Source organism: Piliocolobus tephrosceles, chromosome 15 (genome assembly GCF_002776525.5).
Source record: "Piliocolobus tephrosceles isolate RC106 chromosome 15, ASM277652v3, whole genome shotgun sequence".
NCBI classification, from domain to species: domain Eukaryota; kingdom Metazoa; phylum Chordata; class Mammalia; order Primates; family Cercopithecidae; genus Piliocolobus; species Piliocolobus tephrosceles.
Genome location: NC_045448.1, coordinates 53,129,379 through 53,155,160, shown reverse-complemented (window position 1 = coordinate 53,155,160; position 25,782 = coordinate 53,129,379).

Below are 25,782 nucleotides of genomic sequence, written 5' to 3'. Positions count from 1 at the left end.
AGTTCTGGCTAGGGCAATCAGGCAAGAGAAAGAAATCAAGGGTATTCAGTTAGGAAAAGAGGAAGTCAAATTGTCCCTGTTTGCAGATGACATGATTGTGTATTTAGAAAACCCCATCGTCTCAGCCCAAAATCTTCTTAAGCTGATAAGCAACTTCAGCAAAGTCTCAGGATACAAAATTAATGTGCAAAAATCACAAGCATTCTTATACACCAGTAACAGACAAGCAGAGAGCCAAATCAGGAATGAACTTCCATTCACAATTGCTTCAAAGAGAATAAAATACCTCGGAATCCAACTTACAAGGGATGTAAAGGACCTCTTCAAGGAGAACTACAAACCACTGCTCAGTGAAATCAAAGAGGACACAAACAAATGGAAGAACATACCATGCTCATGGATAGGAAGAATCAATATTGTGAAAATGGCCATACTGCCCAAGGTTATTTATAGATTCAATGCCATCCCCATCAAGCTAACAATGAGTTTCTTCACCGAATTGGAAAAAACTGCTTTAAAGTTCATATGGAACCAAAAAAGAGCCCGCATTGCCAAGACAATCCTAAGTCAAAAGGACAAAGCTGGAGGCGTCACGCTACCTGACTTCAAACTATACTACAAGGCTACAGTAACCAAAACAGCATGGTACTGGTACCAAAACAGAGATATAGACCAATGGAACAGAACGGAGCCTTCAGAAATAATGCCACACATCTACAACCATCTGATCTTTGACAAACCTGAGAAAAACAAGAAATGGGGAAAGGATTCCCTATTTAATAAATGGTGCTGGGAAAATTGGCTAGCCATAAGTAGAAAGCTGAAACTGGATCCTTTCCTTACCCCTTATATGAAGATTAATTCAAGATGGATTAGAGACTTAAATGTTAGACCTAATACCATAAAAACCCTAGAAGAAAATCTAGGTAGTACCATTCAGGACATAGGCATGGGCAAGGACTTCATGTCTAAAACACCAAAAGCAACGGCAGCAAAAGCCAAAATTGACAAATGGGATCTCATTAAACTAAAGAGCTTCTGCACAGCAAAAGAAACTACCATCAGAGTGAACAGGCAACCTACAGAATGGGAGAAAAATTTTGCAATCTACTCATCTGACAAAGGGCTAATTTCCAGAATCTACAAAGAACTCAAACAAATATACAAGAAAAAAACAAACAACCCCATCCAAAAGTGGGGAAAGGATATGAACAGACATTTCTCAAAAGAAGACATTCATACAGCCAACAGACACATGAAAAAATGCTCATCATCACTGGCCATCAGAGAAATGCAAATCAAAACCACAATGAGATACCATCTCACACCAGTTAGAATGGCAATCATTAAAAAATCAGGAAACAACAGGTGTTGGAGAGGATGTGGAGAAATAGGAACACTTTTACACTGTTGGTGGGATTGTAAACTAGTTCAACCATTATGGAAAACAGTATGGCGATTCCTCAAGGATCTAGAACTAGATGTACCATATGACCCAGCCATCCCACTACTGGGTATATACCCAAAGGATTATAAATTATGCTACTACAAAGACACATGCACACGTATGTTTATTGCGGCACTATTCACAATAGCAAAGACTTGGAATCAACCCAAATGTCCATCAGTGACAGACTGGATTAAGAAAATGTGGCACATATACACCATGGAATACTATGCAGCCATAAAAAAGGATGAGTTTGCGTCCTTTGTAGGGACATGGATGCAGCTGGAAACCATCATTCTTAGCAAACTATCACAAGAAGAGAAAACCAAACACCGCATGTTCTCACTCATAGGTGGGAACTGAACAATGAGCTCACTTGGACTCGGGAAGGGGAACATCACACACTGGGGCCCAACCCAAATGTCCATCAGTGACAGACTGGATTAAGAAAATGTGGCACATATACACCATGGAATACTATGCAGCCATAAAAAAGGATGAGTTTGCGTCCTTTGTAGGGACATGGATGCAGCTGGAAACCATCATTCTTAGCAAACTATCACAAGAAGAGAAAACCAAACACCACATGTTCTCACTCATAGGTGGGAACTGAACAAAGAGCTCACTTGGACTCGGGAAGGGGAACATCACACAGTGGGGCCTATCATGGGGAGGGGGGAGGGGGGAGGGATTGCATTGGGGAGTTATACCTGATATAAATGATGAATTGATGGGTGCTGACGAGTTGATGGGTGCAGCACACCAACATGGCACATGTATACATATGTAACCTGCACGTTATGCACATGTACCCTAGAACTTAAAGTATAATTAAAAAATAAATAAATAAATAAATAAATTCAAAAAAATAGAAAAAAAAAAAAAAGTTGAGTTGTGAGTTGTTACTGGAGGTGATTCACACCTCTCTGCAATGGTCTTGGCCATTTCTTCGTGGTTACAAGTAAATGAGGAAACTCTATGTTTCTATCCATATTTAAGCAGGAAAAGGGAGATTCAGTTGTTTGTTTGCTTTCCTTCAGAAGGGAAGAAAAGCTTTCTCAAAATCTCTCAGATAAACTTGTTACTTGGACGGCATGGGAATGTCGAAATTGAGAAGCCCATTGTTCTAACATTGCCAAATACAAAGGACTGCACCAAGACCAACCAGAGTTTTGTTAATCAGGAACAAGCGAGAGGATTAATGTCTATTAAAAAGTTCTCTTTTTCAGAATGGTGTGACCATATGACAGCAAAAAAGTATTATGATTTGTAATGCTTAAAGTCAGAAGCAAGATGCATGTTCTAATGTTATAAATACTGCATTGTTGTAACATGGTATAGCTAGCTGTTGGAGTCAGACACTCTTGAACTGTATCACCTTTGTAAGTCTATCAATCTCTCAGAACCATAGCTTTTACAGAAATAAAAGTATTTGCTTCACAAAATATAGTATGAGTCAGGTAGGCAAATATCTATAACATTCCCGCATCTATAACATGCTTTTGTTAGTTACTGACAGTCTTCAAAATGGAATAAAGTCTCAGAACAATAGATGACTTTTGGTGCCTACTTAAAAGTTAGATGTGAATATTCCCAGTATTTGGTGACTGCCCTCCCAGAAGGACCCACAAGAACTCAAGCTCCTTTATTATTTAGCTTTACTTTCTAGTAGGGCCTTATACCTTTCTTTATATATCTGGCTGGTAAGAGGATAAAGAGATCAAAAATGTTTCCCTAAAAGTGATACAAGTTTTTTCTTTCACAATAGGTTAAATAGATGGATGCATCTACATGCAAGAAGACTGGGAAATGTAATCTCTGCTAGATAGCTACCCCGGTAACAAATCTATGTTCAGGAAGAGGGAGTATACATTGTGGTTGCAGATGATAATCTCTTCTACAATGCTCAATAATCATTAATATTTTTTGACGTATCTCCTTTCTAAGAGAACTGGATTCTAATTAAAGCAAGCACTATGAAGTTAGTAATGAGTACAGCTTGAGTCATATGGGTAACTGATGAATGTTTACAGGAAGGAAGCATAATATTAAGTAGCTTCATGGATTCTGAAGCAAGGTTGCCTGCATTCAAATTCTTACTTCACCAATTCCTAGTTGTGTGATTTTGGGTAAGTTCCTTAACCTTGGTTTCTTTCTCTATAAAAGTGGGGATAGTAAAATGAATTACCTATGCTATACAGGTTATTGTGATGATTAATTATTAATGGAATTAAAGCTTTTAGAATAATATTTATACTGCATACAGTATAAATTCATACAGTATTTATACTGTATACTATTTACGTTGAATTTGGTTTCATTTCTGGAATATATATATTTAGATATACACATATCATGAAATATTTAATGAACATCAACAAACGCAAGAGATAAACAGAGGCATGTTAAATAGTATTTGCCTAAATGTGCTTACAAAGACAGTGAGGACACCGAAAATCTTCAGATAGGTGGAACTATACTCAGTATATTATGGAATTGTGCCTGCTAGCCTGAAGAGGCCAGGAAAGTCTATGTGGAGCAGGTGATTTGTAATATAGTAGTATGCAACAAACAGGCATGGAGAGGTGCTTAGGGGTGAGACCTGGAGCCAACGATGTCTTGAAGAGGAAAGGAGACTGTAGACACAGTTTGAAGATGTCACTATCTCATTTCAATGCCTCTCTTAAGGAGAAAATACTGTTGGATAGGATTTGGATCATATATGGTGGAAGTGATCGATGACAATGAAGTTTTCCTAAGAGACACTTCTTTCTTCACTGTACTCATCCATGAAAGGAAAATAATGATGATGGTGGTGATGATGTAAGGCTGATACATTTGTACTTAGGACAGAAAGAATTCAAGACAACTTGTAATTGAGAACTAGAGACAGGCATTAAGAAGAGTTGAGAATCCAGATTTTGAAATTTGAAGTGAGTGCTAAGTTAAAATCTTTAAAATCTTGTATAATTAATGATTATAATTTTAGTAGCTTCATCGTCCACAATGAATATTGAGCAATATAAGTATGTGACATGTAGTAATCACATGAACAGACACATCTAGCTTTTTTTTCTTATTTTCTAACCTTTTACAGAATTCTGCTTTTATGTTGGTAAGGAAATTAAGTTCAATATGTTGCCTTCTTCTAAATAATTAGCACACTAACATGGGACAAGAAGTAACTATAATATTAAAATGGCCACAGAGTCTGGAGTCAGAAAAATCTGGTTTTGTATCTTGAGTTCACTAAATTACATGTGCTATGGATTTGCAGATGCTATTTAGGAATGCTCTATCCTAAAACTATCAGAAGCACTTTCTAAAAATGTGTTTAACTAAAATGAAAATGTGTTAATTAACATAACATGTTCAAATAAAGGATGAAAGGATAATCCAGAAGCAAAGTGTTCCAGATTCTCTTGATTTAATATTTTTCCATCTTCTCAGAGGTTTTTTTTTTTCTTTTTTTTGATCTTCAGATTGTCTCTCCCCCACCATCATAAAATGCATGCACCATCCCAGGGCTTTCATTCTCACACAGCAATGCGAAAAGCTAGGAAAAAAGGTTGCCTTTTCCTTGGTTGCCTTTTAAGAACAAATACAAGTTTCCAAAAATAAAACTAACCCCAGAATACTTAACACAGTGTCTCATGGCTAAATTACATTAATTGTGCATGGTCACTAGCAAAGGAAATGATACCATGATTGCTGAAGACAGGATTAGCGTCCCCTGAAACACACAGTTACTAGATAGGTGAACAATTTGAGGGTACTGTTAACACAGATAAAGGAAGGAGGTAACTTTCAGGAGACAACATTTGGAGATTGCCAGAAACTTTTTGACCTACAATACTCTCAGCTACAAAAATGTAACTATTATAGGTACTTTAGATGAGACTGTGGTGATAAAAATATCTGGAACTTTTTATAATTTTCACTTCTGATAATCCAAGGGAAAAGGAGAAAAAAAATCATACTATTTCATACCTCTCACCCAACCTAGACCTATAAGTACCTTATTTGAAATGCTTTCAAAGGAAAACCAGTCTCAACATTTTTCTTTACCTCCTAGGGAAAACATGTGCCTTTAAATTATTCATCTAAATGTGAGGAACAGGAAAAGGAGAAACGTACAAGAGGCTTCCTGTCTAAGTTCAAATCTAGTGTATAAGTGTTTTAGGTTCAGAGAACAACTTGAATAATACCTGCAAAGTAAACGCTCTAGGTAAAATACAGCTCCTAGCCAGGAGGCAAGCCATGTGGAAGAAGGCAGTGGAAGCCACTCCTGCTACCTCTGTGAGCAATATCACTGGGCTTGAGCCATCTTTCTTTCGAAAAATTTAGATAATGATGCTCTTAATTCTAGTGTTTTGAATTATGCATCTTGAGAGGTGGTTTTTTTCCCCCTTGTTTAACAAATTCTTAATTATCCTCTCCAGTGGCAGCAGCAGTATATGCTAACTTTTTCTGATGAAAATAGAAACTGTTTAGAAATTCTTCTGGGTGATATTGAGGAATTTACACACATTTTTGGATCCTGGTACCTGTTCTGTTCTTATAGTGGTGGGTTTTGTAATTTGGAATGAATTCTAAGTGTTAGACCTGCCTTAATGGTCTGAAGGGACAGAAATGATTGAACTATAAACTGGAAAGTTTCACATTAGTTGATACCTCTGTGTATTCCTGTGTGTGTTTTTAGGCCTGGTAAAATCCATGCCTAGGGCTAGGTAGCAATGTGTTACTTGAAGAGCATTACAAAGACCTACATGTGTTTAGATCAATAGTTTATTTTCTAAATCCGCTGATGTGGATGTTTTGTGGTTTGAGGGAAACTCTGAATATTTGTCAGGTTATCATTTTGACAAATTCGTATTGTTTTGGAAACTTGCAAAATGTCCATAAATTCCATTTACCATCATGACAAGAAAAAGAAGAAAAAAATCAGAACCTGAAAGTATGTAGAACATAAATAAAAACAAGTAAAATGCAAGCCATCATTTGAGTGCATTCTATGTATGGAGTGTTTTGCTCTCATGTGGATTAAATACACCTCTGCTTGCTCATCCCCATGAAACTATCTTTGACTCAGAGCCCTACCTCTTCACACATCATTCTGATTCCTTCTCTGAAATGTAACTTTTTTATACCTTTTCCCTCAAAGTCAGGATCTCTTAGAAATATAAAGTGACATATTATATAAGTTTATTAAAACTATAAAATAAATGTATATGAATATATTCCTGTCACCTGCTGAAGCACATAGAACCACCCACCCAAAATGTGGTTTCAATGTTAGGATGGAGGCTACCACACACATACCAAGAAGGTGTAAAGAGGATTATTGCTTTCATCATTAAAGTATCTGGGAAAAGCAGGGTAGGCTTTTCAAGCCGGCTTGAAATGGTGCAAGAGAGCAAGGAAAGGAGACTGACTTGAGTTTTCACTGTGGTTTATGAGCAGGAGCTTACGTGGTTGGAATATCCCACTGGTGCCAAAGAAGGCTGCATCTGGGTTTTCTTATCAGCTTGTCACATGTGAGGCACAAAAGGGAGAAGGACAAGTAATACTTAAAGCAGTTGGCAGTTAAATGTCAAAAATTGTAGTCAGATTTCTCATTACACAATATAAATATGGAAAGAGACTGGTTCTCTTTCTTAATAACACTAAATGATGAATGAATAAATGAGTAAATGCAGTCAATTATGATTATTCATGATAGTTATGTTCTATAAAGTCACCACAAACACTGAGTTAGTGAATATTGAACCATTGCTCCTAGGGGAAATATAGGGATTAGGTTCCTTTGAGCTTCTGGCCACAACATTTACAACAGCTAAGAAATACATAAACCTGATTTATTTCTGTTTCTGTTTAATGACACCTTATTTAACACATAGTGTTGATTTATTCACATTGAACTCATGACTAGCACTCTAACTCATGCCTGAATGAGGCTTATGTAACTCACATCCTTTCTCTGTAAGGCACATCACAGCCTTCTTGCATGTAGAAATGGTAGACAGCCCTTCAGCATTATGCTTGGGGGCCATTTTAAACAGCAATATCACTAATATAAAGCACAAAATTATGAAACATGTGACATTAAATAGAACAGAAAAGGATGCTTGTATACTATAGTATACTGTATAACAGTGGATGCAAGAAGATAGAGTATTGCTTTATTTTACCTCAGCTGGGAATGTGCAAGTCTGACAACAAATTTTTCATTGCTCTAAGCATGTCCACAAATGACCACAAAAGTGCCCCAAGTATTGATTTTAGGATTATAAATAAATGTTAGCAAGTAGACAAATTTGAAGATAGGAAATCTGTAAATAATGAAGATTGATTTTTAAATGAATTAATGCTTTTTAGTCAAACCATTTTGGAGAAAGTGCCTCCATTCTTTCTTCTTTCCATTTGGTGCTGCTGTTATTTTTACTTCACCCAAGAACTTCTAATAATTCTAAGCAAGATGTTTAGTAGCATCATTTTAAACTGGTGGAAAAGGCAGTTTTTAGTAGTTCTGTGTGAAACCACTGAAATCATCCTGAAGGTGACTGAAATTTAACCAATAATGAGATATAGTGCAGATCTTGAGTGACAATAGAATATAACAGTAGAAACATAAGCTCCAGAATCAGAAATATTAGATTTATGTCACAGACCCAATGCTTATATGCTATGTAATTTTAGTCAAGTTCTTTAACGTCCCTTATCTTCAGTTTTCCTCTTTGTAAAATGGAAATAATAATAGTACTGACAATGTACTGTTGTTGTGAGGATTAACTGAGATAAAGTAACACATTATATAAACTTGTTCTATCACAGAAAGGCTTTTTTTTCGTTGTTGAGACAGAGTCTTGCTCTGTCACCCAGACTGAAATGCAGTGGTGTGATCTTGGCTCACTGCAAACTCTCCCTCCCAGGTTCAAGCAATTATCCTGCCTCGGCCTCCCAAGTAGCTGGGATTATGGGTGCCTGCCACCATGCCTCGCAAACTTTTGTATTTTTAGTAGAAACAGGGTTTCACTATGTTGGCTAGGCTGGTCTTGAACTCCTGACTTCAGGTGATCAGCCCATCTTAGCGTCCCAAAGCACTGGTATGAGCCACCGTGCCGGCCAATGTTCAATATTTTTAAACTACACTTATTGCAGATACCTATTCCATTTGTGTTTTCCTGGTGCAATTATTATTGGTATTCCTTTTCATACTGTCCTGTTTGAAATGACTAATTTTAGGATCATTTGCTACAGAAAAATCTGGAAAGTGTTATTTGTGCTCTATGGGAATAGTGCCATAGTTCATTGTTAAGTAAGTCTTGACCGTGACACAGAGAACAGAAAGCACATTTGCAGCAACTTGGCATACTGAGACTAAATAACTTTGGGGAAATCAAGATTTTTCATCCTTTATCCCAATGTAAATTATTTTTCTCTTGTCACACTAATGAATTCTAAGCCCCATGGAACTAGGATTTTCCTGTGCAAGCTGGGATGAATAGCCACTTGAAAGAAAATACATTTGCTATGACTAGATTTTTGATTTGCTGTCTAAAATTTCTAGGACTTGATTAGAGTTGAAAACTGCTTGTGACCTTTTGATCAAACACAACTATTGTGTGATTAGTTCTTTTGGAAAGAGAAGCAGTATTGGGTATCAGAAGAGATCTTGCAGTTGACAAAAGTAAGATTTTGTTCACGGAGTGTGTTTTAAGTGTCATTATGCCCCCATTAGAGTAAGGAAAAATGGGAGATAAATAATAAATGGATTCTTGGCCAATGTTTTATATTCTCTGAATGTATAATGTATAATGGAAATAGACATATTTAATAGTTGGCATAGCCTCACATAGGATCCTTGGGCTGTGGAGCAAAAGTTACTATAGGAGCAAAGTCCACGTGGAAGCCTCTTACTCCTGTCCTTTTCCCCCAAGTCAAGAAAGTACAATAAAAACACTAAGTTATCCAAGGAAGATGTCAGAAATCAATGCCACTCATATAGATATAAAGGATGCAGGTGTAGTGATGTTCGTCATACCTCCATTCCATTTACCAGTCTGACTCTTGCAAAAACCACATGGATCCTGGAGAAGGATAGTAGATTACCACAAATTCAATCAGGTAATGGCCTTAATTATAGTCCCCATGCAAAATGTGCTATCTTTATTTTTTCTTCATCTTTTAAGTTCAGGGTCACATGTGCGGGATGTGCAGGTTTGTTACATAGGTAAACATGTGCCGTGGTGGTTTGCTTGCACAAATCAGCCCATCAACTAGATATTAAACCCAGTATCTGTTAGCTATCCTTTCTGATGCTCTCCCTTCCCTGGCCCCCATTCCTGACAGGCCCCAGTGTGTGTTCTGTCCCATGTGTCCATGTGGTCTCATCAATCAGCTCCAACTTGTAAGTGAGAACCTGCGGTATTTGGTTTTCTGTTCCTGTATTACTCTGCTGAGGATAACGGCTTCCACCTCTATCCATGTCCCTGCAAAGGACACGATCTCATTCCTTTTTATGGCTGCATAGTATTCCATGGTATGTATATATATATATACCACATATTCTTTATCCAGGCTATCATCGATAGGCAATTGGGTTGATTCCATGTCTTTGCTATTGTGAATTGTGTTGTAAATGAACATTCACGTGCATATATCTTTATAATTGAATGATTCCTTTGGATATGTACCCTGTAATGGGATTGCTGGGTCAAATGGTATTTCTGGTTCTAGATCTTTGAGGTGTCACACACTGTCTTACACAATGGTTGAACAAATTTACACTTCCCAAAACAGTGCATAAGTGTTCCCGTTTCTCTGCAATCTCATCAGCATCTGTGGTTTCTTGATTTTTTAGTAATAGCCATTCTGACTGGCATGAGATTGCATCTCATTGTGGTTTTGATTTGCATTTCTCTAATGATCAGTGATATTGAGCTTTTTTTTATGTTTGTTGGCTGTGTGAATGTCTTCTTTTGAGAAGTGTCTGTTCATGTACTTTGCCCACTTTTTAAAGTTTTTTTCTTGTAAATTTGTTTAAGTTCCTTGTAGACTCTGGATACCTTTGTCAGATGGATAAATTGCAAACATTTTCTTGCATTCTGTAGGTTTTCTCTTCACTCTGATCATGGTTTCTTTGGCTGTGCAGTAGCTCTTTAGTTTAATTAGATCCCATTTGTCAATTGTAGTGTTTGTTGCAATTACTTTTGGTGTTTTAATCATGAAATATTTGTCCATGGCTATGTCCTGAATGCTATTGCCTAGATTTTCTTCTAGTGTTTTTATAGTTTTGGGATTTATATTTAAGTCTTTAATCAATCTTGAGCTAATTTTTGTATAAGGTATAAAGAAGGGGTCCATTTTCAATTTTCTGCACATGGCTAGTCAGTTCTCTCAATTGTTTCTAGGGTTTTTATAGTGTTGGGCTTTACATTTAAGTCTTTAATCCATGTTGAGTTAATTTTTGTGTAAGGTATAAGGAAAGGGTCCAGTTTCAATTTTCTGCATATGGCTAGCCAGTTCTACCAGATTTTCTTTTAAGGTTTTTATAGTTTCGGGTTTTGCATTTAAGTGTTTAAACCATACTGAGTTAATTTTTTGTGTAAGGTATATGGAAGAGGTCCAGTTTCAATTTTCTGCATGTGGCTAGCCACTTCTCCAAGTACCATTTATTAAATAGAAAATCTTTTTCCTGTTACTTGTTTTAGTCAGGTTTGCTGAAGATCAGATGGTTGTAGGTGTGCGGTCTTATTTGTGAGTTCTTTATTCTGCTCCACTGGGTTATGTGTCTGTTTTTCACAGTACCATGCTGTTTTGTTTACTGTAGCCCTGTAGTGTAGTTCGAATGTGGGTAGCATGATGCCTCGAGCTTTGTTCTTTTTGCTTAGGTTTGTCTTGGATATTCAGGTTCTTTTGTGGTTCCATATGAATTTTAAAATAGCTTTTTCTAATTCTGTGAAGTATATCAGTGGTAGTTTAATGGAAATAGCACTGAATCTGTAAATCACTTTGGACAGTATGGCCTTTTTCACAATATTGATTCTTCCTATCCATGAGCATGGAATGTTTTCTCATTTGTTTGTGTCCTCTCTTATTTTCTTGAGCAGTGGTTTGCAGTTCACCTAGAACAGTTCCTTCACTTCTCTTGTTACCTGTATTTCTAGGTAGTTTATGCTTTTTGTAACAAATGTCAGTGAGAGTTCATTCATGATGTGGCTCTCTGCTTGTCTGTTGTTGGTGTACAGGAATGCTAGCGATTTTTGCACGTTGATTTTGTATCCTGAGACTTTGCTGAAGTTGCTTATCAGTTTAAGAAGCATTTAGGCTGAGACCATGGGGTCTTCTAGATATAGGATCTTGTCATCTGCAACAAGTATGCTATCTTGGATTGAGCCTAGTAACAGCTTTAGGTATATGGTATGCTATTTTTGACTTAATGAATGTATTTTTTCCTTCTCTGTCAGAAAAAAAAGAAACATAAGTAATTTGCATTCTCATGGAATTGACAATAGTATACATTCACAGTTTTCCCCCAGAGCTATAACTCTGTTACCCTCTTTCAAAATACTGTCTACAGAGGCTTAGCCTTTCTAGGTATCCTACAGAACAAAACATGCATTCACTTTATTGATTAATCAGATGGAATTTGCAGGAGGTGCTTACCATTTTGAAGGTCTTTATAAGACCCATAGCCCATCAGAGGAGGGGAGACGAACCATATGAGTATTGTTGGCCTAAAAGTAGTAATACTGTTAGCGATCAGTGTTCAAGAGCTTGCTGGAGAATTTAAATTGAAGGACAAATTATTGCATTTTTTACCTGCCACTGTGAGGAAAGTATAGTGTCTGGTAGGTTTCTTCTGTTATACAGGCAGCAAATTCCATACCTAGGAATGTTGTTTCAACTGTTGTCTTTGACTGAAGCCCAGAAAATGAAAGCACTCCTTAAGATGACCAGTTCTTGATGCAGTAGCTTGGCTATCTGAGCCAGAAGATACAGGAGATACTATAATAATAGTAATATCAGTGGTGGAAAAGAGCCTAGAACAGGTTTATAAAAAGGAGAATCGTAACACAGACTATTTACTGTCTGCAGAAGAGAATTATATTCCTGGTAGAGATGAAATGCCTGACCCTAATGCATCAAGAGACCATGAAGTCATAACTGTCCATCATAAATTTGGTTTTGTCCGAACTAGCAATTCATAAGTCAATTGGGTCCAGGAATAATCTATTCTAAGATAAAAGTGATGCATTCAGGACTAAACATGAGTGGGACAAAAGAAACAAATAAGCTACATAAGTGTGTGTGTAGCCCAGATTCCCATGTATTAACTTCTATTGTAGCAGAATCTCTCCCTCAGGTTACAAAGGATGTATGGCAATATAGATTTAGAGAATCTAGTTCCCAAAAGAGGAGCACTCCCATCACAGGACATAACAAGAGTCTCACAGACAAGGAGAAAACTAATTCATAAAATCAGTATTCATATGTCAAATCAAAACTTGTATTCAGAATATATTCAAAACTCTCATGATTCAATAATTAAAATGAAAACAACCCAGTTCAATAAAAATGTGCAAAAGACCTGAATAGGCACTTCCAAAAGAAAATATATAAGTAGCCAGTAAGCACATGAAACCATGTTCAATTTCACTAATCTTTAGGAAAATTCAAAACAAAACCACGATGAGATAATACAGCACACCAATTAAATCCGTTAAAATTTCAAAAAGATGGATCATATCAAGTGTTATTAAGGATATAGAGTGAATGGCATCCCATACACTGCTGATGGGAACATAAAATTATAGGCTGGGTGCAGTGGCTCACGCCTGTCATCCCAGCACTTTGGGAGGCCTAGGTGGGCAGATCACGGGGTCAGGCGATTGAGACCATCCTAGCTAACACAATGAAACCCCATCTCTACTAAAAGTACAAAAAAAAAATTAGATTAGCCAGGTGTGGTGATGGGTGCCTGTAGTCCCAGCTACTCGGGAGGCTGAGGCAGGAGAGTGGCATGAACCTGGGAAGCAGAGCTTGCAGTGAGCCAAGATCGTGCCACTGCACTCCAGCCTGGGTGACAGAGCAAGATTACGTCTCAAAAAAAAAAAAAAAAAGAAAAGAAAAAAAAAAAGATTATACAAATACTCTGAGCAAGTTTGGCGTTTTTTTAAAAAGTCAAACATACACCTTCCATATTGTTCAGCCATCCTACCCCTAAATATTTACCTGATAGAAATGAAAACATTTGCCTGCACAAGGAATTATTTTAAATAAATGTTCATAATAGTTTTATTTTAATAGCCCAAAACTGGAATAACCCAAATGTTAATTAACAAGTAAATGGAGGGGTTGTGCCCAAGATGGCTGAGTAGGAACAGCTCCAGCCTCCAGCTCCCAGCATGAGCGACACAGAAGATGGGTGATTTCTGCATTTTCAACTGAGGTACCGGGTTCATCTCATTGAGGCATGTCAGAGAGTTGCTGCTGGTCTGCGGGTGCAGCCCAACCAGTGAGAGGTGAAGCAGGGCGAGGCATCACCTCACCTAGGAAGCACATGGGGAAGGGAATTCCTTTTCCTAGCCAAAGGAATTTGAGACACATAACATTTGGAAAATCGGGTAACTCCTACCCTAATACTGCACTTTACCAAGGTCTTAGCAAATAGCACACCAGGAGATTATATCCCACACCTGGCTCAGAGAGTCCCATGCCCACGAAGCCTCCCTCATTGCTGCACAGCAGTCTGAGATCTTACTGCAAGGTGGCAGCGAGGCAGGGGGAGGGGCTCAGGCCATTGCTGAGGCTTAAGTAGGTAAACAAAGCTGCTGGGAAGCTCGAATTGGGTGGAGCCCACCACAGCTCAAGGAGGATGGCCTGCTTCTGTAGACTCCTCCCCTGGGGACTGGGCATAGCTAAACAAAAAAGCAGCAGAAACCTCTGCAGATGTAAATGCCCCAGTCTGACAGCTTTGAAGAGAGCAGTGGATCTCCCAGCACTGAGGTTGAGATCTGAGAATGGACAGAATGCCTGCTCAAGTGGGTCCCTAACCCCTGAGTAGCCTAACTGAGAGACATCCCCCTCTAGGTGCAGACTGACACCTCACACCTCACATGGCGGGGTACACCCTGAGATGAAGCTTCCAGAGCAAGAATCAGACAGCAACACTCACTGTTCAGCAATATTCTGTCTTCTGCAGCCTCTGTTGCTAATACCCAGGCAAACAGGGTCTGGAGTGGACCTCAAGCAAACTCCAACAGACCTACAGCTGAGGGTCCTGGCTGTTAGAAGGAAAACTAACAAACAGAAAGGACACCCACACCAAAGCCCCATCAGTACGTCACCATCATCAAAGACCAAAAGCAGATAAAACCACGGAGATGGGGAAAAAGCAGTGCAGGAAAGCTGGAAATTCAAAAAAATCAGAGTGCATCTCCCCTTCCAAAGGAACACAGCTCATCGCCAGCAATGGAACAAAGCTGGATAGAGAATGACTTTGACGAGTTGAGAGAGTAAGGTTTCGGTTAATCAAACTTCTCAGAGCTAAAGGAGGAACTACATAACCAGTGCAAAGAAACTGAAAACCTTGAAAAAAGAATAGATGAATGGATAACTAGAATAATCAATGCAGTGAAGACCTTAAAAAACCGCTAGAGATAAAAATCATAACACGAGAACTACGTGACAAATGCACAAGTTTCAGTAACCGACTGGATCATCTGGAAGAAAGAGTATCAGCAATTGAAGATCAAATGAATGAATTGAAGCTAAAAGAGAAGTGTAGAGAAAAAAGAGTAATGATAAATGAACAAAGCCTCCAAGAAGTATGGGATTATGTGAAAAGACCAAATCTACGTCTAATTGGTGTGCCTGAAAGTGATGGGAAAAATGGTACCAAGTCGGAAAACATTCTGCAGGATATCATCCAGAAGAACTTCCTCAACCCAGTAAGACAGGCCAAAATTCAAATTCAGGAAATACAGAGAACACCACAAAGATACTCCTCGAGAAGAGCAACTCCAAGACACATAATTGTTGGATTCACCAAAGTTGAAATGAAGGAAAAAATGTTAAGGGCAGCCAGAGAGAAAGGTTGGGTTACCCACAAAGGGAAGCCCATCAGACTAACAGCAGATCTCTCGGCAGAAACTCTCTAAGCCAGAAGAGAGTGGAGGCCAATATTTAACATTCTTAAAGGAAAGAATTTTCAACCCAGAATTTCATATCCAGCCAAACTAAGTTTCATAAGGAAGGAGAAATAAAATCCTTTACAGACAAGCAAATGCTTAGAGATTTTGTCACTACCAGATCTACCCTACAAGAGATCCCGAAGGAAGCACTAAACATGGAAAGGAAAAACAGGTACCTGCCATTGCAAAAACATGTCAAAATGGAAAGTCCATCGATGCTAGGAATAAATTGCATCAACTAGCGAGCAAAATAACCAGCTAATATCATAATGGCAGGATCAAGTTCACACATAACAATATTAACCTTAAATGTAAATGGACTAAATGGTCCAATTAAAAGACACAGACTGGCAAACTGGATAAAGAGTCAAGACCCATCAGTCTGCTGTATCCAGGAGAACCATCTCACCTGCAGAGACATACATAGGCTCAAAATAAAGGGATGGAGGAAGATCTACCAAGCAAATGGAGAACAAAAAAAAAGCAGGGGTTGCAATCCTAGTCTCTGATAAAACAGACTTTAAACCATCAAAGGTCAAAGGAGACAAAGCAGGCCATTATATAATGGTAAAGGGATCAATTCAACAGGAAGAGTGAACTATCCTAAATATATATATGCACCCAATACAGGAGCACCCAGATTCATAAAGCAAGTCCTTAGAGACTTACAAAGAGACTTAGACTCCCATACAATAATAATGGGAGACTTTAACACCCCACTGTCAACATTAGACAGATCAACGAGACAGAAAGTTAACAAGGATATCCAGGGATTGAACTCAACTCTGCACCAAGCAGACCTAATAGACATCTACAGAACTCTCCACCCCAAATCAACAGAATATACATTCTTCTCAGCACCACATCACATATATTCCAAAACTGATCACACAGTTGGAAGCAAAGCACTCCTCAGCAAATGTAAAAGAACAGAAATTACAACAAACTGTCTCTCTGACCACAGTGCAATGAAACTAGAACTCAGGACTAAGAAACTCAATCAAAACCGCTCAACTACATGGAAACTGAATAACCTGCTCCTGAATGACTACTGGGTACATAGCGAAATGAAGGCAGAAATAAAGATGTTCGTTGAAACTAATGAGAACAAATATGCAACCATTTAAAGCAGTGTGTAGAGGAAATTTATACCACTAAATGCCCACAAGAGAAAGCAGGAAAGATCTAAAATTGACACCCTAACATCACAATTAAAAGAACTAGAGAAGCGAGAGTAAACATATTCAAAAGCTAGCCGAAGGTAAGAAATAACTAAGATCAGAGCAGAACTGAAGGAGATAAGAGACATAAAAAACCCTCCAAAATATCAATGAATGCAGGAGCTGGTTTTTTGAAGAGATCAACAAAATTGATAGATCACTAGCAAGACTAATAAAGAAGAAAAGAGAGAAGAATCAATTAGACGCAATAAAAAATGATAAAGGGTATATCACCACCGACCCCACAGAAATGCAAACTACCATCAGAGAATACTATAAACACCTCTATGCAAATAAACTAGAAAACCTAAAAGAAATGGATAATTTCCTGGACACTTACACTCTCCCAAGACTAAACCAGGAAGAAGTTGAATCCTTGAATAGACCAAGACCAGGATCTGAAATTGAGGCAATAATTAATAGCCTGCCAACCAAAAGAAGTCCAGGACCAGACGGATTCACAGCCGAATTCTACCGGAGGTACAAGGAGGAGTTGGTACCATTGCTTCTGAAACTATTCCAATCAATAGAAAAAGAGGGAATCCTCCCTAACTCATTTTATGAGGCCAACATCATCCTGATACCAAAGTCTGGCAGAGATAAAGCAAAAAAAAGATAATTTTAGACGAATATCCCTGATGTACATCAGTGCAAAAATCCTCAATAAAATACTGGCAAACCAAATCCAGCAGCACATCAAAAAGCTTATCCACCATGATCAAGTGGGCTTCATCCCTGGGATGCAAGGCTGGTTCAACATATGTAGATCAATAAACGTAATCCAGCATATAAACAGAACCACAGACAAAAATCACATGATTATCTCAATAGATGCGGAAAAGGCCTTCGACAAAATTCAACAGCCATTCATGATAAAAACTCTTAATAAATTCGGTATTGATGGAATGTATCTCAAAATCATAAGAGCTATTTATGACAAACCCACAGCCAATATCATACTGAATGGGCAAAAACTGGCAGCATTCCCTTTGAAAACTGGCACAAGACAGTGATTCCCTCTCTCACCACTCCTATTCAACATAGTGTTGGAAGTTCTGGCTAAGGAAATCAGGCAAGAGAAGGAAATAAAGGGTACTCAGTTAGGAAAAGAAGAAGTCAAATTGTCCCTGTTTGCAGATGACATGACTGTATATTTAGAAAACCCCATCATCTCAGCCCAAAATCTCCTTAAGCTGATAAGCAACTTCAGCAAAGTCTCAGGATACAAAATCATGTGCAAAAATCGCAAGCATTCTTATACACCAGTAACAGACAAACAGAGAGCCAAATCATGAATGAACTCCCATTCACAATAGCTTCAAAGAGGATAAAATACCTAGGAATCCAGCTTACAAGGAATGTGAAGGACCTCTTCAAGGAGAACTACAAACCACTGCTCAGTGAAATCAAAGAGGACACAAACAAATGGAAGAACATACCATGCTCATGGCTAGGAAGACTCAATATCGTGAAAATGGCCATACTGCCCAAGTTCATTTATAGATTCAATGCCATCCCCATTAAGCTACCAATGGCTTTCTTCACAGAATTGGAAAAAACTGCTTTAAAGTTCATATGGAATCAAAAAAGAGCTCGCATTGCCAAGACAATCCTAAGCCAAAAGAACAAAGGTGGAGGCATCACGCTACCTGACTTCAAACTATACTACAAGACTACAGTAACCAAAACAGCATGGTACTGGTACCAAAACAGAGATATAGACAGATATAGAACAGAACAGAGCCCTCAGAAATAATACCACACATTTACAGCCATCTGATCTTTGACAAACCTGAGAGAAACAAGAAATGGGGAAAGGATTCCCTATTTAATAAATGGTGCTGGGAAAATTGACTAGCTGTAAGTAGAAAGCTGAAACTGGATCCTTTCTTTACTCCTTATACAAAAATTAATTCAAGATGGATTAGAGACTTAAATATTAGACCTAAAACCATAAAAACCCTAGAAGAAAACCTCAGTAATACCATTCAGGACATAGGCATGGGCAAGGACTTCATGTCTAAAACACTGTGTAACAGCAACAAAAGCCAAAATTGACAAATGGGATCTAATCAAACTAAAGAACTTCTGCACAGCAAAAGAAACTACCATCAGAGTGAACAGGCAACCTATAGAATGGGAGAAAATTTTTGCAATCTACTCATCTGATCAAGAGCTAATATCCAGAACCTATAAGTAACTCAATCAAAATTACAAGAAAAAAAAACAACCCCATCAAAAAGTGGGCAAAGGATATGAACAGACATTTCTCGAAAGAAGACATTCATACAGCCAACAGACATGAAAAAATGCTCATCATCACTCGCCATCAGATAAATGCAAATCAAAACCACAATGAAATGCCATCTCACACCAATTAGAATGGCAAGCATTAAAAAATCAGGAAAGAACAGGTGCTGGAGAGGATGTGGAGAAACAGGAACACTTTTACATTGTTGGTGGGACTGTAAACTAGTTCAACCATTGTGGAAAACAGTGTGGGGATTCTTCAAGGATCTAGAACTAGAAATACCATTCGACCCAGCCATCCTATTACTGGGGATATACTCAAAGGATTTTAAGTCATGCTGCTATAAAGACACATGTACATGGATGTTTATTGCAGCACTATTCACAATAGCAAGACTTGGAATCAACCCAAATGTCCATCAGTGACAGAGTGGATTAAGAAAATGTGGCACATATACACCATGGAATACTATGCAGCCATAACAAAGGATGAGTTCGTGTCCTTTATGGGAACATGGATGCAGCTGGAAACTATCATTCTCAGCAAACTATCACAAGAACAGAAAACCAAATACTGCATGTTCTCACTCGTAGATGGGAATTGAACAATGAGATCACTTGGACACAGGAAGGGGATCATCACACACAGGGGCCTATTGTGGGGAGGGGGTTAGGGGGACGGATAGCATTAGGAGATATAACTAATGTAAATGCTGAGTTAATGGGTGCAGCACACCAACATGGTACATGTATACATATGTAACAAACTTGCACATTGTGCACATGTACCCTGGAACTTAAAGTATAATTAAAAAAAAAAAAAAAACGTAAATGGATTATCAGTAAAACAAAGTGTGGCCCATCTATATAATAGAGTACTACTCAGCAACAATAAAGAACCAAGTATTGATTCAGGTAATAACATACATGCTCAATATGATTACACTAGGTCAAAGAAGCTATGCAAAAAAAAGTACATTCTGCATGATTGCAGTTTCATAAAATTCTAGAAAATGTAAACTAATCTGTAATAGAAAGTACATTAGTGATTTTCTAGAGATGGGATAAAACAATGAATTTAAAAGAACCATGAAGAAATTGTGGAACATCGTAGAAATATTTGTTATCTCGAGTATGGTGATTATTGTATAGGTATATAGTGTTTCAAAACTGTTAACATTTTATATTATACTTTATTTGGGCGCTGTATTAGGCTCAGTTATTCAGTTTAAAAAATCATCAGAATAGTTTTACTTATTAACACCAGACCCGTTTTACTTTTTTTCCCTACATTTGTCAGCTGCCACTCTTTTATCTCCTTTCCTTGTGACTATAATTTTATATGTTACTCTTCAGAGAGAATAGAAAGATAACTTTGTGTTTTCTCTGGGATGGTTAATCAAACAACTCTACTGATACTATGAAGAATTTCTTTTAACCTCACAACTCATGACAAAGAATCCTCAAATTTTAGATTAATTGGCAAATTTGGGGGAAAATGTCAGTTTTTTTTTTTTTTTTTTCATATATTACCTCACATGAATCTATTTACTCTTTTACTCTGTTTCCATATGTTTGTGACCTACTGAAGCAGGAATTCTGACAAATTTTATTTTGCATTATTCTCATCACAAGTAAAAAAAAAAAAAAGTAGCAGACTATCATGTCTATGCTACATTACAAGTAAATTTCTGACAGAAGAGAATTTCAGTTTTGATTGGAAACTGATGAGGCATAGTAGGTGGGCACTCAATTTATAGTCTTATACATGTAATAAAAGGAAAAATTCTGGATGGAAGACAAGCTCCCTAGTTTATAAATTTAAAATATCTTTCTGCTCTAATAACAGCATGCTTTTGTTGCCAGACACTCCCATGACCTTCATAGTATAGAATGATTTCTGGCCTTGTATCTCCTTGTTGCAATGCCAAATGAGTTGGCTCTATGTGCTACAAGAATTCTAGAGAATTGTCTATGGAAACTACAATGCAATGACTAACAATAATTTTACTGTACATATAAGGAAATGACAGAAAACCACAGTGATTCATCCTGTTAAATTCAAAGATCGTTTATTCAACTTTCCCATAATGAAATCACAAAAACACCTGTAGCTACTCTGAGGTCAACTGATGCAAAGATAATTGTAATGGAAGAGGGGCCAAGTTAAGAGAGAGAACAGTGGAACCATTTGTGGCTAAGATTACTTACTTCTGGAAATCAACATACATTTTATATATGTTTATATGTGTATATAAAAAGTATATATGTATGTAAAGGTGCAAAACCATGTATGTGTACAATGAATTATCTTAATGCTATCAATTCTCATGTACCCCTGGAAAGATTTTTGTATACATTGAGAAATGCGTGTACTCTGGTCTGAAAACAGCTGATTTTAAGAGTCCTATTGGACACAAATTAGGTCAGATCTGAACTACCAAAGGGAATAAAAAGTCTTGGGCTTGTTTGTTTAAATAAAGACTTTTATTATTAAACACAAATATCTTTATTTTTATTTACCAATGATTTGTTTTTATAGTTTAATTTTTTATCTTTTAGGATTTGTATTAATACTGTTGATTGACACATCATAATTGTATACATTTATGAGGTACAATGTGATGTTTTCATATATGTATAAAATGTGGACTGTTTAAATCAAGCTCATTACAACATGTATCACCTCCCTTATCATTTTTTATGGTGAGATGTTTGAAATTTACTTTTAGTTATTTTGAAATATACATCACATTACAATTGACTGTAGTCACCCTGTCTGCAATGGATATCAAGAGTTATTCCTCCTGTCTATCTGAAATTTTATACCCTTTGATCACTAACACCTCATTCCATCTTTCCCCACTTCTCAAGCCTCTGGTAACCATCATCCTAGGTCCTGTTTCTGTGAATTCAAATTTATTACATTCCACATACAAGTTATATCATGCAGTACTTGCCCAGCAATATCACTTCTGGGTATGTGTCCAAAAGTACTACATCAATATGCTGAAGAGATACCTGTACTCCCGTGTTCATTGCAGCGTTATTCATAACAACCAAGATACAGAGTCAACCTAAGTGTCCAGCAATAGATAAAGAAATGGTGGTAGGCATACACGATGGAGTATTATGCATTCTTAAAAATGAAGAAAATCCTGTCTCTTGGAACATGGACGAATTTGGATTTGTTTTATGTGAACCTTAAAGACTGAATTCAAGAACCTTATAATGCCCTGTTTCTCTCCAACTTCAACACCCCCCAGCCCCCCATCCCCACACTACTGTGGAAATATATTGGCTCACTTAAGACTAAGCTTTAATGAGTAAAAATTATTACTTTTAAGCAACAAAAACTTACTTTGCTTTATTTAGGGAAAGAAATTTATTGAAATAATTGCCAGACAGGTGGCTGAACCTGACTCAGAGAACTGGTGGAAGTAATAGGGATAGGCAGCAGCCAGGACTAAAGGCAAAATCATGCTACAATACCAGTGTGCACACTCCTGCTGTTTAACCCTGTAGGCAGCTTGCAAAGCGGCCATATGTTGATGCTTGACACCAAAAGCTGCCACCGCTGAACCTGGAAATTCCTTGTTGTTGCCGCCACTGCATCAAAATGTATTCTCCATAGTAGATCCTCCTGCTTGTTTACTACCTCCTAGTCTCAAGTTCAGATGTAATACATTCTAGGTTACATGCTCTTGCCTTTGATGCCAGAGAAATGAATAAACAAACATCTGGCACTTTAACATCTGTGATTAAAGGCAAGCACTGCCTTTTGCCATGACTCACATGGTGAGGGATTCTCCAAACATAAGAATGGTGTTCAGATTCTGAGCCACAAAAAAAAGATGATAAGTGTTCCACATAAAGACATATAACCACAAAGAACACACAGGTCTTGCACTTCTGTTCAATGGTCATCTAAACATTTAGCTGAATCTTTTATTAAACAAAAAGGATAAATGCAACGTAAATGTGATCCTTACGTGTAAGCATAGTTAGAGCCTGCTGCTATTTTCTGCAGTCTGCCTACACCCTCTCCCATAGAAGTTTTCTCATTCTTAACTTGACACAAAGTTACTCCGAGGATTAAGGCTTAAAAGAAATGTCTTGATATTTTGGTTAGTTCGATGGTATCCATTATGTACTGAATCATGTTCTCACTGAAATATATGTTGAAAGTCTGTGATAGGGTTTGGATTTAGGTCCCCACCCAGATCTCATGTCAAATTGTAATACCCAATGTTGGAGGAGATGGGAGGTGATTGGATCGTGGGGTGGACATCCCTCCCCAGTTAAAATAGTGTTCTTGTAATAGTGAGTGAGTTCTTATACTAATGAATGAGTTCTCACATGATCTGGTTTAACTTCTCTTCATTCTCTTTCTCCTGCTCCTGCCGGGTAAGATATGCCTTCTTCCCCTTCACTTTCTGCCATGACTGGAAGTTTTCTGAGACCTCCTCAGTCATACTACCTGTATAGCCTATAGAACCATGAGCCAGTTAAACTTCTTTTCTTCATAAGTTACCCAGTTTCAAGTATTATAGCGGCATAAGAATGGCCTAATATACCCTGATCCTTAGTTCCTCAAAATATGACTATTTAGGGAGAGCCTTTAAAAAGGTGATTAAATTGAATGAGACTCCTAGAGTGAGCCATAATCTAATCTGGTTGATGTTCTCATTTGAAAAGATAATTTGGACACAAAATGATACTAGGAATATGCATACACAGAGAAAAGACCATGTAAGGATACAACGAGACCTCACATGTTTAACGTATCAGTTAAACAGTTTAACTGCATACTTCTGAAGTGTCTCTGTCATTTCTAGTGGGCTATATGTTGGCTGAGAAAACATCACACACTTCTCATTCACAATATTGCATAGTTATGTCCAATGCCATTGGGGCAGGTCTCTCTAAAGAATAAGACACGACACCACTACGGAAGTTCAATATTCAGGCATATGGCCAGAGAGCAAGAAGTACATTTTGGAGTGGGTATCACATAAAAGACATATTTTTCTTGGAGGCTTATACCAGTGGTCAGAATGTAAGAGTGACAAACTTTGATTGACCAATACAATTAAGTGGGAGAGTACATGTAAAGGATCAGAAGAGCATACAGGGAGGTAGCTCATACACTTAATAGATGATGGTTTTCTAGTTCACAGGGCCAAATATCAACAATTCATAAAATGAGGCAATAAGAATGTCTGTAAGTTTCCAGAGTTAAATAACAAAAGTAAAGGAATCATCTCAGGGAAGCATCAGAAACAATTATGCCTGGGACTGAAACTATTTAGCACTGGTTATTAACATGGTGATTCTCTTTTCAGAGCCTCTAGAAGATTTGACTCATTTTGTTATTAATCAGTCAACTTTCTAAAGTCATGATATAAATACAAATTTTAGTAGAGTATTGTATTAAAGGGAAACTGAGAAGCTGCAAACTAAAAAGGAAAAATAACTGGACAACTGGGATCTCTTAAAGGACATCTGTAATACATTTGGATTCCAAAGAGTCAGTCACATCTCTACTGTAGTTAAATCGTCTTACAGTAATCAGGAGGCTTTATTAAAATGAAAACTGATAAAAGTGTAGCTCAGACGATTCACTGTGCCTTATAATAGAATAATTTGCTGAATCAATAATGACAGCATACATGGGCCCTCTAGGACTCTTTCTAAGCAAACTCTATCCTCACTGACAGATAACACAATAGTTTTGTTCACTGGTAATGCTGGTAGTACTTGTACTACTCACTATCAAACATTGTATAGTTAGGAGATGAGAAACATATCATAATTTATTATTAATTTCTTAAGAAAGTAAAAGTATGAAAAATTAACATTTTAACTACAGATAATTATTTAAGAAAAGAAAGGAATTATTCTACTTTTAGTAACAGAATATCCTACATCATATTTATCTTCCCACATATGAAATAATAAACTCTGGGAAAAAATATTTAGAAACAATTATTTTGAAGGTACTAGAGAAAAATTAAAAACAGATAAATACTGAAAAGGAAATTATCCTTGACAGAGAAAACCTGTACTGGAGGAAAAATTGGATTCACAAGACCTTAATTTTGTTCTAAGGGATGTGGCAATTTAAAGCAATAATAATAGTAATAATAAAGAGTGTTTTGTGAACTGGTATTCATTGTAAGGTATTTAGACATAGCAGTAACTCAAAAACATGAATAAAAGGACCTGTAATTTTCAAAATTTTAATGTCTTACATGAAGTAATAAGATAAAAGAATGCATACCAGAATTTCTATAGTGACCATGAAAAGAAAAATAATGGTTTTATAGTTAGAAAGTCAAAAGAAAAGTAAAATGGAAAACTAAAAACATTTGATGCACTCCCCCAAAAAAACAAAATGAAGGATCAACTGTAAAAAAAGATAAAGGAAAAATGGAAAACAAATGGAAAGATGATAGACTTAAGCCCAACCATATCAATAATTACACTAAATATAAATAATAGACTACACACCCCAAATTCAAGGAAAACTAGGCTAGTTTAAAAAGCCCAAGACATTACTTTATGTTACTTAGAGGATACACTTTACATATAAAGGTACACATTGATTGAAAGTAAATGGATGAAACATTCCATGCAAAAATTAGTTATGAGAAGACTAATTGAC